This window comes from Varroa destructor, unplaced genomic scaffold (assembly GCF_002443255.2).
Source record: "Varroa destructor unplaced genomic scaffold, Vdes_3.0 BEIS01000006.1, whole genome shotgun sequence".
In the NCBI taxonomy this organism is placed as follows: domain Eukaryota; kingdom Metazoa; phylum Arthropoda; class Arachnida; order Mesostigmata; family Varroidae; genus Varroa; species Varroa destructor.
The window spans coordinates 5,984,983-5,995,592 of record NW_019211459.1 but is presented as its reverse complement, the minus strand read 5'-3'; the positions used below and the strand labels follow the sequence as shown (position 1 = coordinate 5,995,592).

Genomic DNA, 10,610 nt, shown 5'->3' with positions numbered 1-10,610 from the left:
TGCTCATGTTAGTTTGCGCATTCTATCTCCTTCACAGTCACTCGGACAATGAGACAATTATAATCAAAAAGTCAGCAAAAGATACTGAGTTTGTACTTAATAAAAAATTTAACAAACATTTCTTCTTTTACTTTTACATTTACCTGCACTAGTAGTCATACTCAAGCATTGGTGTGTGTGTCATATGGAAGGAATTCTGAATATATTTAAGCTCTATAGACTTTTGATAAATCGACCAGTTACCTATGGAAACTAACCGACCAGACTACCTGTGGAAATTTGAAGAAAATTTCCTCTACCTACTTATATTAACCGAACGCAACCGTTTTATGTGCTTACGATTTTTTCTAGCACAGACGAAGACAAGACAGAGGTAATTGTTAGTGATGCAAAAATAGTCAAAAATACTCAGACGGATAAGCGTTCGATATAATTGATAGGGTAGCACTCGGCGCTATAACATACTGAATTTAAACAAATATTTGAATTTTCCGGCAAAGCCGTGCACGGAGGAAAATTGGTTCCGTATGTCTTAAAGATACATATGAATTTTATTTGGTATTTTGTATCATCCTTAAGAGATTTGCAAGAAACGCGTATATATATAGATATATACAAAATGATCTTTAATGATCCATTATTTCATGCGCAACATTATTTGAGTAAGAAAACCTAGTTTGCGTGGAACCTGCAATACAATTTAGATGAATGTTACCTCTACGTTTCGAGTTTTTACGTCCGGCATCGCCATTCTATCAGACAGTTGACTGGCTGACTGAAACAAAGTCTGCTTGTCTATGCTCTATTGGTTCGAACCTAGACCACAAAGCGTACGTACGATTAGCAGGTAAATATAGGACCCATTGAATGTTGCCTAAAACCGGACATAAACAGCCATTCATCCCATGCATTTGAAAGAAGCAAATGCAGGTAAGTCGTATATATTTGTATTAGGTAGACTGCACAGATGTTACTAGAGCGGATAGCACGACGAAGTGAGCAAGGTGGAAATTTCACTTATGACACTAAGTAGATGCGTATGAATCTTGTTTCTAAAAAAAACACCATAATATAGCCTTCTTTGTCGTCTAAGTTGAAACCTTTCAATAAGTAATAAGCTTTTTTATTGCACCCGAATTGAATTTCAATATGTCTCACGACCGCTCATACATACCAACGTCCTCTAGTTCTTTTGTCGAAAAACTTTATTATAATAATCCAGTGCGAAATATGGCAGATACCGGTTGTGTATAGGGCACCCAGCGACAAAATCCGATTCAGAATGGGTAGTGAGCTAAATATCTTGTATAAGTACTGTTCTCAAACATCCATCTTCGATCATCGGCGCGGCGCCTATGAAGATTCCTATCGGGATAAGCTCTCTTCACTAAAACCATTTTCTCTCACTATCTTAACTCAATTGGCCAGTCACTAGACTCCACCCGTTAACATTTACCACTAGCCGAGGGGACAGAGAGTTCTTTCGGGCCTATTGAAGTTCAGACCGTCACAATTTTTGGCGCAACGCCTGCTGCGCCCCGTATGCCACGACCAAAAGCAAAGCTGAATTGTCAGCTTTACCTTAATGCCGAGGGGCTAATAGTAGAATCGTTCTCAATACCTTAAATGCTACATTGATCTCACTCAGTGTATTCAAGAGCTGTCCAATTACCACTGATTCACTATTGTTACCTTAAATTTCAATGAGATTTGAGGTGGGCAGCAAGTAGAGAAAATAAAAATCATACCTGCAGTGGACTAGACATTTATTGTGCGACATTGCATTGTTCTTTGAAAAATACTCTACGTAATAAATAAGTAATACAGTTTACTAATTTTTAATTAAATGTAGTGGGTTGATCCTCTCCCTGATGGAATTTGGTGAAGATGCCTTTTCACCTGGTTCTCGTCTATAAATATCTGCGTGGTATTGAAGCTCAAAACGTCCATAGAATATGTCAGACACGTGTATGAATGTATTTAAGTTAATGAAAAATAATATTTTTTCTGCAGTGAGGCCATTGGTTTCTCTTTACATTAACTCGCTCTGGACTTAACAGGGGACGAAGTTAATGTAAAATTAACGCCAGCGTGTTCCAACCTGTATTACTTACGCAATCATGTATGCAAACGATTTTTTATATTTAAAAATCATTAAAAAAAAAGGGGTATGTTTCTAAAGATTTTTTTTTGCCTTTCGTCTAATACACGTTTAATGGGGCTAGAGTAAAAAAGAACAAGTTAAACAGGACCAACATTGCATTAATCATAAATTTACCTCCACGAATTGATAGTTAAAAAAATTTATTTAATACAATTTTCCTTTTGAAACAAATAAGTTGACGACCACTTTTACTTATCGTACTTTTAATTAGTTTTAATGAAAGGTATCTTGCAATAATCCTCGTGTTGTAACAAACATGATATTCAAATTATTGTAAACGGCAAAAACTTTCCTATCTAATGTATAAATATTACTTATCTTCCTCGTCGCAGCGTTGAATTTTGAACAAATATGAATTAGAAAAAATACATATATATATATATATATATATATATATATATACGGACGTTAAAAGTACTGCAGAAAGATCGCCGCAAATATATAGTAACCGTAAAATAGATCAGTCGAAACAGGTCTGAAACTGTTTTTGCAGTGCCTCGGTGATTTTCTAAGAAGTAGGGCCACTCAGAAAGATAAAATAAAAGACTGAAAAAAATTATCCCTTCACTCTTTATGTCGCTTTAAATTTGAAACTCGAATCGGATGTGGCAAGTATCTTCGTAAAAATTTAGAAACATCTTTACATCTCTAAAACCTGCTCAACACAGGATGCTGCAAGATTTTCCAGCCTAACAAAGATAATAAAGCCTATTTGTAGATTTCCGATACGCGGTACGTTCTATCGCCACGTATATAGCAGACGATACATTTTGGTTCGTATATTTGTTTAAAGTCGTTTGCAAAATAATCGTTAGCGACGAGTAACTCGCTCTGTACAACCGCAGTCGACATCGAGTGAGAGGTTCATGGATGAATCTCGTACCCAATGCATTGCGTGATAACTTGGCAACGTTGAATTATGCGAGATGCAAACACTTACCCAACTGTTACTTAGCTCTAATTTCACATCATCGGGCACGAACCCAATCAATCGGGTCATCGGTAGACTACGTTTTCAAGACGCAATCAACTTTAGCACTAACCTCACCTTCATTGCACCGGCCTCGCCTCCTATTTGTTCTACCGACCTACAGTTCCAAAAAACAGTAGAATTATCGAAACTTTATCGGTCGTCCGGTATTGTGCTGTATCGTCATTCTGGAAATCGTTCAACTATGGGACGCAGAGTGGAGAGTGAGAGGTTTGAAAATATATGAATCTTGATTGATTTGAGCTTCTTCATCCTTCGTGTTTGAAATACCCCTGCCGTACATGAAGGCTCTCCTGCGAGCACGTACGCATGTGGTTGGTGATAAAAATATTGCCCAGTTCAGGCCAACAATATGGAACGGTAGTATATGATTGAAGCTGATATTTTCTTGCGTTAATTTAGAGACGGGACATTCAGGGTCGGTATGAAAGCGAGGCTTCAGACAAGTGAGAAATCATTGAGGCATGGGGTCCAACGAGCTACGTTTTTGACGGATGAAGCTTTGACTCAAGGTCAACTGGAAATTTACAATGGAAATCCCTAGGCGCAGTGTATCCTTCCGGTAAGCCCATCGACTCTGAGTATGGACCTAGAGCACTAGCTCCCCCCACCTGCCAACATACAAATGACAAACTGAAATTGATTGTGACATGTTTTGAATATGCTAACATAATTTGCACTTTGCAAATGATGTAGCGGTGTGTAAACCATGCGCACACGAGCTACAAGTTAAGATACTTAATGTAGAGCTATTGTATCTGTAGAACTTTCCATGAATTGTTTTTTCCAATTTTTATTTTTATTTGGCATTGTTGGCTGTCTTCTCTGTGCGAATAAGTTCTCAGAATCGCTTCGTTTTATGTATAGAATCAAGTAGTGTATGCCATAAGGAGTACGGACGTACGATAGCTGCATACAGCCAGAGGAACCTGTCAGTGCACGGCCTTCAAATGAGGATAATCAATGGATCAAAGCCATACCTATTTGTGACGACTTATGTCGAGGTGATCGTTACGACGTGCCGCATGATGTAGAGGCTCTTTCAAGTGACGAATTAAATGTTTGTACTCACCGTTGGGATATGATGCTTCTGCTCCTGAAATAGTATACAGGTTCCTAGCAATGGTTCAATTTAGTGCACTATAATAGTTACCAACCAATGCACCGCTCGTCTTTGAGCTTTTATAATCCGGATCTTTAGTTAATAATAGTATAGATTAGAGGAAGGCGTCGTTGATTCCGGTCACTGCATCGATGCTGTTACGTGTTGGTAGAAACAGATTAAATCATTCACTGCTGCTACACTTCTACTTCCCATAGGAGTCAAGTATCTTTTTTACGTTTTTTTCGTATATCGTCGGGTAGCTTCTATACACGATTATAATTCGTGAGCTGCATAAGGATAGCCTCGCTCCCGAGGTGTATAAAATTCTAATGGGAATGCAGGAACCCGAACGCTTATGTTCGATCGACTGACGGGATGAATTAGGAACCGTCGAGCAGAAGCGACTTCGCGCATCTCGGTTGTCTCAAGCCATCAGTCAAGTATTGAAGGTATTAGCAATTGTTTTCTAAATGGAATAGCATCATAATACAAGTTAAGATTCTGAATAAACTAATCATGTAAGTACAGTTATATTTAAGGCTATATGATAAAACGTCGCCTTAAGCTCTATTTTGGGCTAGGACGTTTTTTGGCCTTTGTTGTGTTATGCGTCCGTTACCCACTCAAATTTGCTGGGTAACGTAAGGACGACGTAAAAATAATTTTAAATCAGTACACAATGCCATTATACGCAGTAATGCGCTACGAATCCTTCCAAATTAAGCAGATTGCTCCACTTTAAGTAAATCTTTTTCATCTGGTAAATTTCTACTATATGTATCGTATTAGCTACTTCATAGCAGGCCTAAGCTATGGGCAGGCACGATGGTAGAATACGACGTCGTGCATTTCGTATTGTTTCTCTTGCCTGACCGACTAACCCGTGTTCGTTTAGTTGGCTCTTGGCCTGTCACTGTTCTTAATGATAATTTTCCCACGATCGTATCGCTATATTCCCGTCGTAACGCTGTCATTCTGCTGCTTCTGCTGCAATCAACAGAAGAAAGCGGCAAAAAACCAAAAGTGTTTTTATTATAAGTCTTATCTAGACGGCAGGAACTTAAGCGCGGATATTTCTATGTAACGACGCACTCTATTTGGAATCGCCGACGGGCAAAGGCTTGACGTGCATGCGCTTCACTGGTAAACGTGCCGGGCGTGTGACCTGCACCGATCTATGAAGCCTGAATGTTGAGTGCCAGCGAAACAGACTGTGAATTGTCGATCACTAAGTGACATCATTTTCGTTTACCGTTCGTACATTTCGAATGACGTCCATAGCAGGCTGATTTGCTCAATGCCGTAACCGTAACATAGTTTATATTTGTTTATCACACACATCACAAGTACATGTTAATAGATCAAAACAATGGATTCTTAGGAGAAAAAATGGCAACTTGTTTTTAAATATTTTCTAAAAATATCAAACAATCCACAGGCTGTTGAAATGGAATGAAACGTAGATTCCTTTACACAGATCAAACTATGTCGCGCATCGCAACGTACGATTTTCTTATTAAGCGCATAATAATCTTTACCTACATATCATACGAGAAATTCATAGCGAAACCATGCTTATATAAATACTGTTGCAAATGATTAGAATGAATTTAACTTTCGGGTAAGTTACACTAGAAGCAGTGTCGATTAGGGTTGACCTTCTGTGGTTGCTCCAGAGCTTAGACCCTCTCAAATTCTCGAACTAAGGCGATAAAAGGCAAATCATATAGAAAGCAGCTTCATCAAAGAAAATTTTAATGCTTTCATAGGTAATCTAGGTAGTAACATTTTCGGGTAATATATATATATGAGTCAATGTATATATCGAGCTAATTTATAAAGAAAGCATCTAATTTCTAATCTGAGAAAGACTGAATTGACCACCATGGCTGCGGATTTGGTTAGAGGAGCTGTTCGATGGCTGAACTGCAGCTGAACGATATTTTATATGTCCAAATCTTGTAGCATAGCAGTCGACAAAACAACTACGCCCAGCTCGTGGTCGTCATTTACTGCGTTATTCTTGAAAAGTAAACGTTTTACTTTTGATAATGTCATTATATTACTCTCATCTCTCATGACCTGCTTCCAGAGCGCACTATTAATAAACGACAAATATTGAAATTAATCGATAGAAAAATTGGAAGTATTTTGTATAGTTTTTGTATGGAGTATGCGAAGCTTGCCTTCTAGTACATCGTTTCTAAGGAAGTAATAATCAGAACGATTTCGCAGTAAGCTCAAATCTTGTTTTAAAATCAGCTTGTTATTGCCCTATTAATATCGCCTTGTTTTTCTACGCAAAAGACTAACTTTTATTCATTTTTCAGGTGACAAGTGCTAATATTAGCTTCGGCTACATCGACAAATCTATGGGGAGTAACTATCTTAGCCGAGATACGAGACGTCTTGCTTTGTTTTGTCCTACGTAAAGTTGAGTTCGTCCAAAAGAAGGACCCCGACAATGATCGCAGAAAAAGACTGCAGCCAACTCTCTGTGGACTTTCGCCTCTTTTATGATTATAAAGGCAAAGAAAGCACCCGTTGCTGTGCACAAACTGCCTGTTGGCGAAAGACCAATCGGCACGGATACGATGCGAAGGTGGTAACGCCGGTAATGGCAGCAGGGTAGACTGTAGTGTTCGTGGTCTTCGAGTTGCAAAAATGACGCGCTCCTATTCACTGGGCAAAAGTAGGAAGGTTCTGAAGGCAGGAAGCCTGGAGCTAAGAAAACGCCGCGATTTTGAGCCCCTATCGTCCGTCGGCTTGACTGGGTAGGATAGGGGCAAACCATGGTTCGCGAACAGACGACGAATACGAGGCCAATAATAGTGTTTTTTTTGTCATGACCTTTTCTCTTTATCGTTGCTTCTCGTTCACAAGCCGAGCAGCCTGTATTGGGTAGACGCTGCCAGTGGTAGGGGGGCCTCGCTGCCACCATCGTTGTGCCTGAGACGAACTGCCCAGGAACTGAAGACTGACTTAAGGGTGACTCGAAGCATTGCTAGTGCTGTATTAGTCGTCACAGCTTGCCCGTAGCAAAGGAGACACTGGCGGTCACTAGCTGTCTGCGGTTGACTGTCGAATAAACCGGGCTCTACGCGGTTGCATGGCTGAGGAAGCTGTCAAGATTGAGCCAAAGGAGCGGGTCCTGAGCGTAACAAAAGCATTTAGTAAGACAAGTGAAACAAGAGAATAGGCGGGCGAGCGGCCGGAACTATTTGAACAGGCGAGGATCCACCAGCAGAGCCATCTGTTGAAGAAGAAGAGGTGAACATGCTTACGGATCGCCGCAGGACAATGAAGGAACTTTTGTACTTCTTTTAACATTTTTTTTTTGTGCTTAATTAGATGGAGTAGAGGGCCGAATATGAAAGCCAGGGCCCGTGGTAAAAGGACAAAGTGTTTACCTGTGTTTAAGATCTCGTAAAATTCGCTGCTAGCCTCATCCGTAGGATACTTCCTTTATATAAGAAGAACGCCTCTGATCAAAAGAGTAACGGAATAATTAAATTTCTGTGATAAGAAAGGTTTTCTTCTACTTTTTAGAGTTTGAAATCTTTTCTTATTACCTACATTTGCTATTATATAAGCATGCGGGTTAATGATAGAGTGCCAAATGTTGTTAACTGTGTAGCTGGATGCCTATAGGCTCTTGATTTCGATTTCTTTAATTTCGCGAACGAAGCATGCGCGTATCTACGGCTGTAAAACTTCCTGTTCCAGCGGTAAAATTGGCACATAAACGACTTAACGGAAACGCACAGTTACGTCGTCATAGCCCTACCACTCTGTATGTATGGTATCCCTTACAAATCTGCATATATTGCCGGTGACGGGTCGATTGTATTATACATGATGCAGATGCTGCAACTGGTTCGGCGTATCACAAAGAGGCGAAAAGAAAGTGTGTGTGTTTGTAAGAGAGAAAGAGAGTTTATTCTGAAATACGTTGAAGCAAATCACAGCAGAGGCATGAAAGCTGTTTTGGTTGACTGTCAGCTAAAGCCCCCGAGGCCGTTGCGCCATTTGCCAAATATGAGCTTGAATGGAAAGAAGATAGAATGAAATTACAAAAAAAAATCCGACTTGCTGTTTGTACACGATGCGTAGCAATTTCAGAACATTTTAAACAGTATTATTTCATTTATTTTGTACAGACGGCTGCATGTGGAGAGTATGCGAAAATGCTTGCACCAGAATAAATATTCTTCGATAATAACTAATGTGTTAGCTGCTTTTATTAAATTGCGACATCTTCAAGCCAGGCTTAGTGTTCCACCGTTTTATGGTCGCGTTTCATCGCCAAAAGTTGTCTTTCAAATTATTCAAGTTCATAATCATCAGGGCACTAGAGTTACCTTTAGGCAAAATACATTTAACTATACTTTCCATATATGAGGTGCTCCAAACGGATAGCTACCCACCGTGCCGTAGGTGATATGACTATTAAACTGAAAAAACGTTCAATAAAAGTATGTGCCAAAGAGGCCCGAAATAACATCTTGAAGACAAATTAATCGGAAGCTTTTTTGTGGAATTATTGCATTTGAAGGTCACGAGGTTCAATTTGAAAATCTACCTTACTCTCATTCCCCCGAATCTGTTCACGAAAACCTAAAGGTTGTTGAATTATTCAATTTTTCTAATCGAAGAACATCTTTAATAATTGTAGGCCGTATCCACGTTTTAATATTTCCCAATAATTTGAATTTTGTCAATAAAATTTTACAAATAATCTCTCCAGGAGAATATTCGAAATTTATTATGATCATATTTTAATATCACATGATAGAAAACGTTTGTCTCACAAAAAGTAGCTTGATGATTTAATCAGAGATCGAAGCTTTGCGAAATGCCGTACTTGATTGGTTTTGTTCCGACTATCGCCTTCTCTGCTATCGCAGATGATTCTACTTACGCTTTTCCACTGCTGTCCCGTAGCTCAAGTCTAATTAAAAAAAAAATAATGCAATATGATTTACTGTAAATTGCATTAGTGTACGTGCATTTATAATAAAATATACGTTGTATAATTTACTAAGGAAATGCATCTACAAAATAAACCCTGCGCACATTTATTGAAACCGTTTTGGAAGGCCGTTTTACTTCACTGTTACTTTACAGACAATACCTAGTGAAGTATTAGAAAAACGATTACGACACCATGAGACCCATAGCGAAGGAACAACAGGAAAGAGCCTGCGCACACATTCGACCTACATCATTAAGCGCCGCCGCAGCAGCAGGAGTGAGTTAAACTAATTTCTTTGTCAGATCGGCCTGAATATTTTATTACAACTTACTTTCGATCTGCGTTCTATGTTCGCTAATTTGAACCATGCCGTAATCATTCTGTTCCTTATCTGCAACCTAAAAAAAGAGTAGTTATTGTTTTGAAAAAGGCAAATTTTAGAAAACAGAAGCCAGATCGACTTTATGTGATTCCATTTAGTCTTGCCAGCTTCGACTCGATGTATAAAATGTTTCCCCCCATTAAGCATGCCTAAAATGAGCTAGTAGATAATTTGCTACTCAAACATGTTTCAGCTGTTCTTGTTTAGTCTGTGTTAAAGCTTGTATCAACAATTCTGGACTAATATAATTAGTAGAATAAAGAAAACCTCCCTGCGCGTTATTGTGATTCAATGAAACTTAAAGCATACGTTTACATAAGCTTTTTCTTCTATTATGCTTCAACATAAACTGGTTTTCTTATTATAATTAGCTTATGACATAAAAATAGCGTTATGACAAATTTCGAATTGCTTTCGTATTTATAGTTTCCCGCCATGTTGCCTCCTACCTGCTGCCAGGTAAATTTGTTCTATTTTTACGGCCTGTCAACATACAGTCGTCACAGCTCCGTCACCCCTTAGTTGCGGTAGCAACAACAGCGGCAGCATTAGTATTCCAGCTCAGCCACCCCCCGCGACCGCCATCCTCGTAATCAGGTAAGAGAAATCCGGTTCCGTTTCACAAGAGGATTTCGTCTGCTAGCGAACCTTCATCCGTACCATTAGTGCTGCGGTGACTGCTCATGCTGGCGGTTTGTTTTGATCGCGCTGGCTCCCTTACGCTCATCGTTTTGTATCACTGTTTCGTTTTAAAACGCTGTGAAAAACAGTTCACGTTAACTATCGTGTTTGGCTTATTGTTGTCGCGGAGCACCGTACACATGCAGCTAACACAGTTCTCCGGCAGTTCAAAGAGACGTTTGGGAGTGTTTGTGCTCCGCACCCCTTTCCGATCGTGACCATAAAGCGATCACCAATCACTGAGGTGTGTCGCTAAAAGCAGACAGCAGTTGTTCCTGTCTAGGTTCGACAGCCTTTGTCTTTTCAGTTGCC

At 39.4% G+C, this 10,610-nt stretch overlaps 2 long non-coding RNA genes across 2 annotated transcripts; one reads left to right on the top strand and one right to left on the bottom strand.

The window, feature by feature from the left end:
* The first annotated feature begins 3,928 nt into the window (after positions 1 to 3,928).
* LOC147754789 (uncharacterized) lies at positions 3,929 to 8,486 on the top strand. Its single transcript, XR_015330664.1, has 2 exons — positions 3,929 to 4,709; positions 6,591 to 8,486. It is a non-coding gene; the product is annotated as an uncharacterized LOC147754789 (long non-coding RNA).
* A 516-nt stretch (positions 8,487 to 9,002) lies between these two features.
* On the bottom strand, positions 9,003 to 10,223 carry LOC111253534 (uncharacterized). The gene is made up of 3 exons (XR_002674708.2): positions 10,067 to 10,223; positions 9,567 to 9,633; positions 9,003 to 9,211 (listed from the first exon to the last, which is right to left on the bottom strand). It is a non-coding gene; the product is annotated as an uncharacterized LOC111253534 (long non-coding RNA).
* Between the last annotated feature and the right edge of the window lie 387 nt (positions 10,224 to 10,610).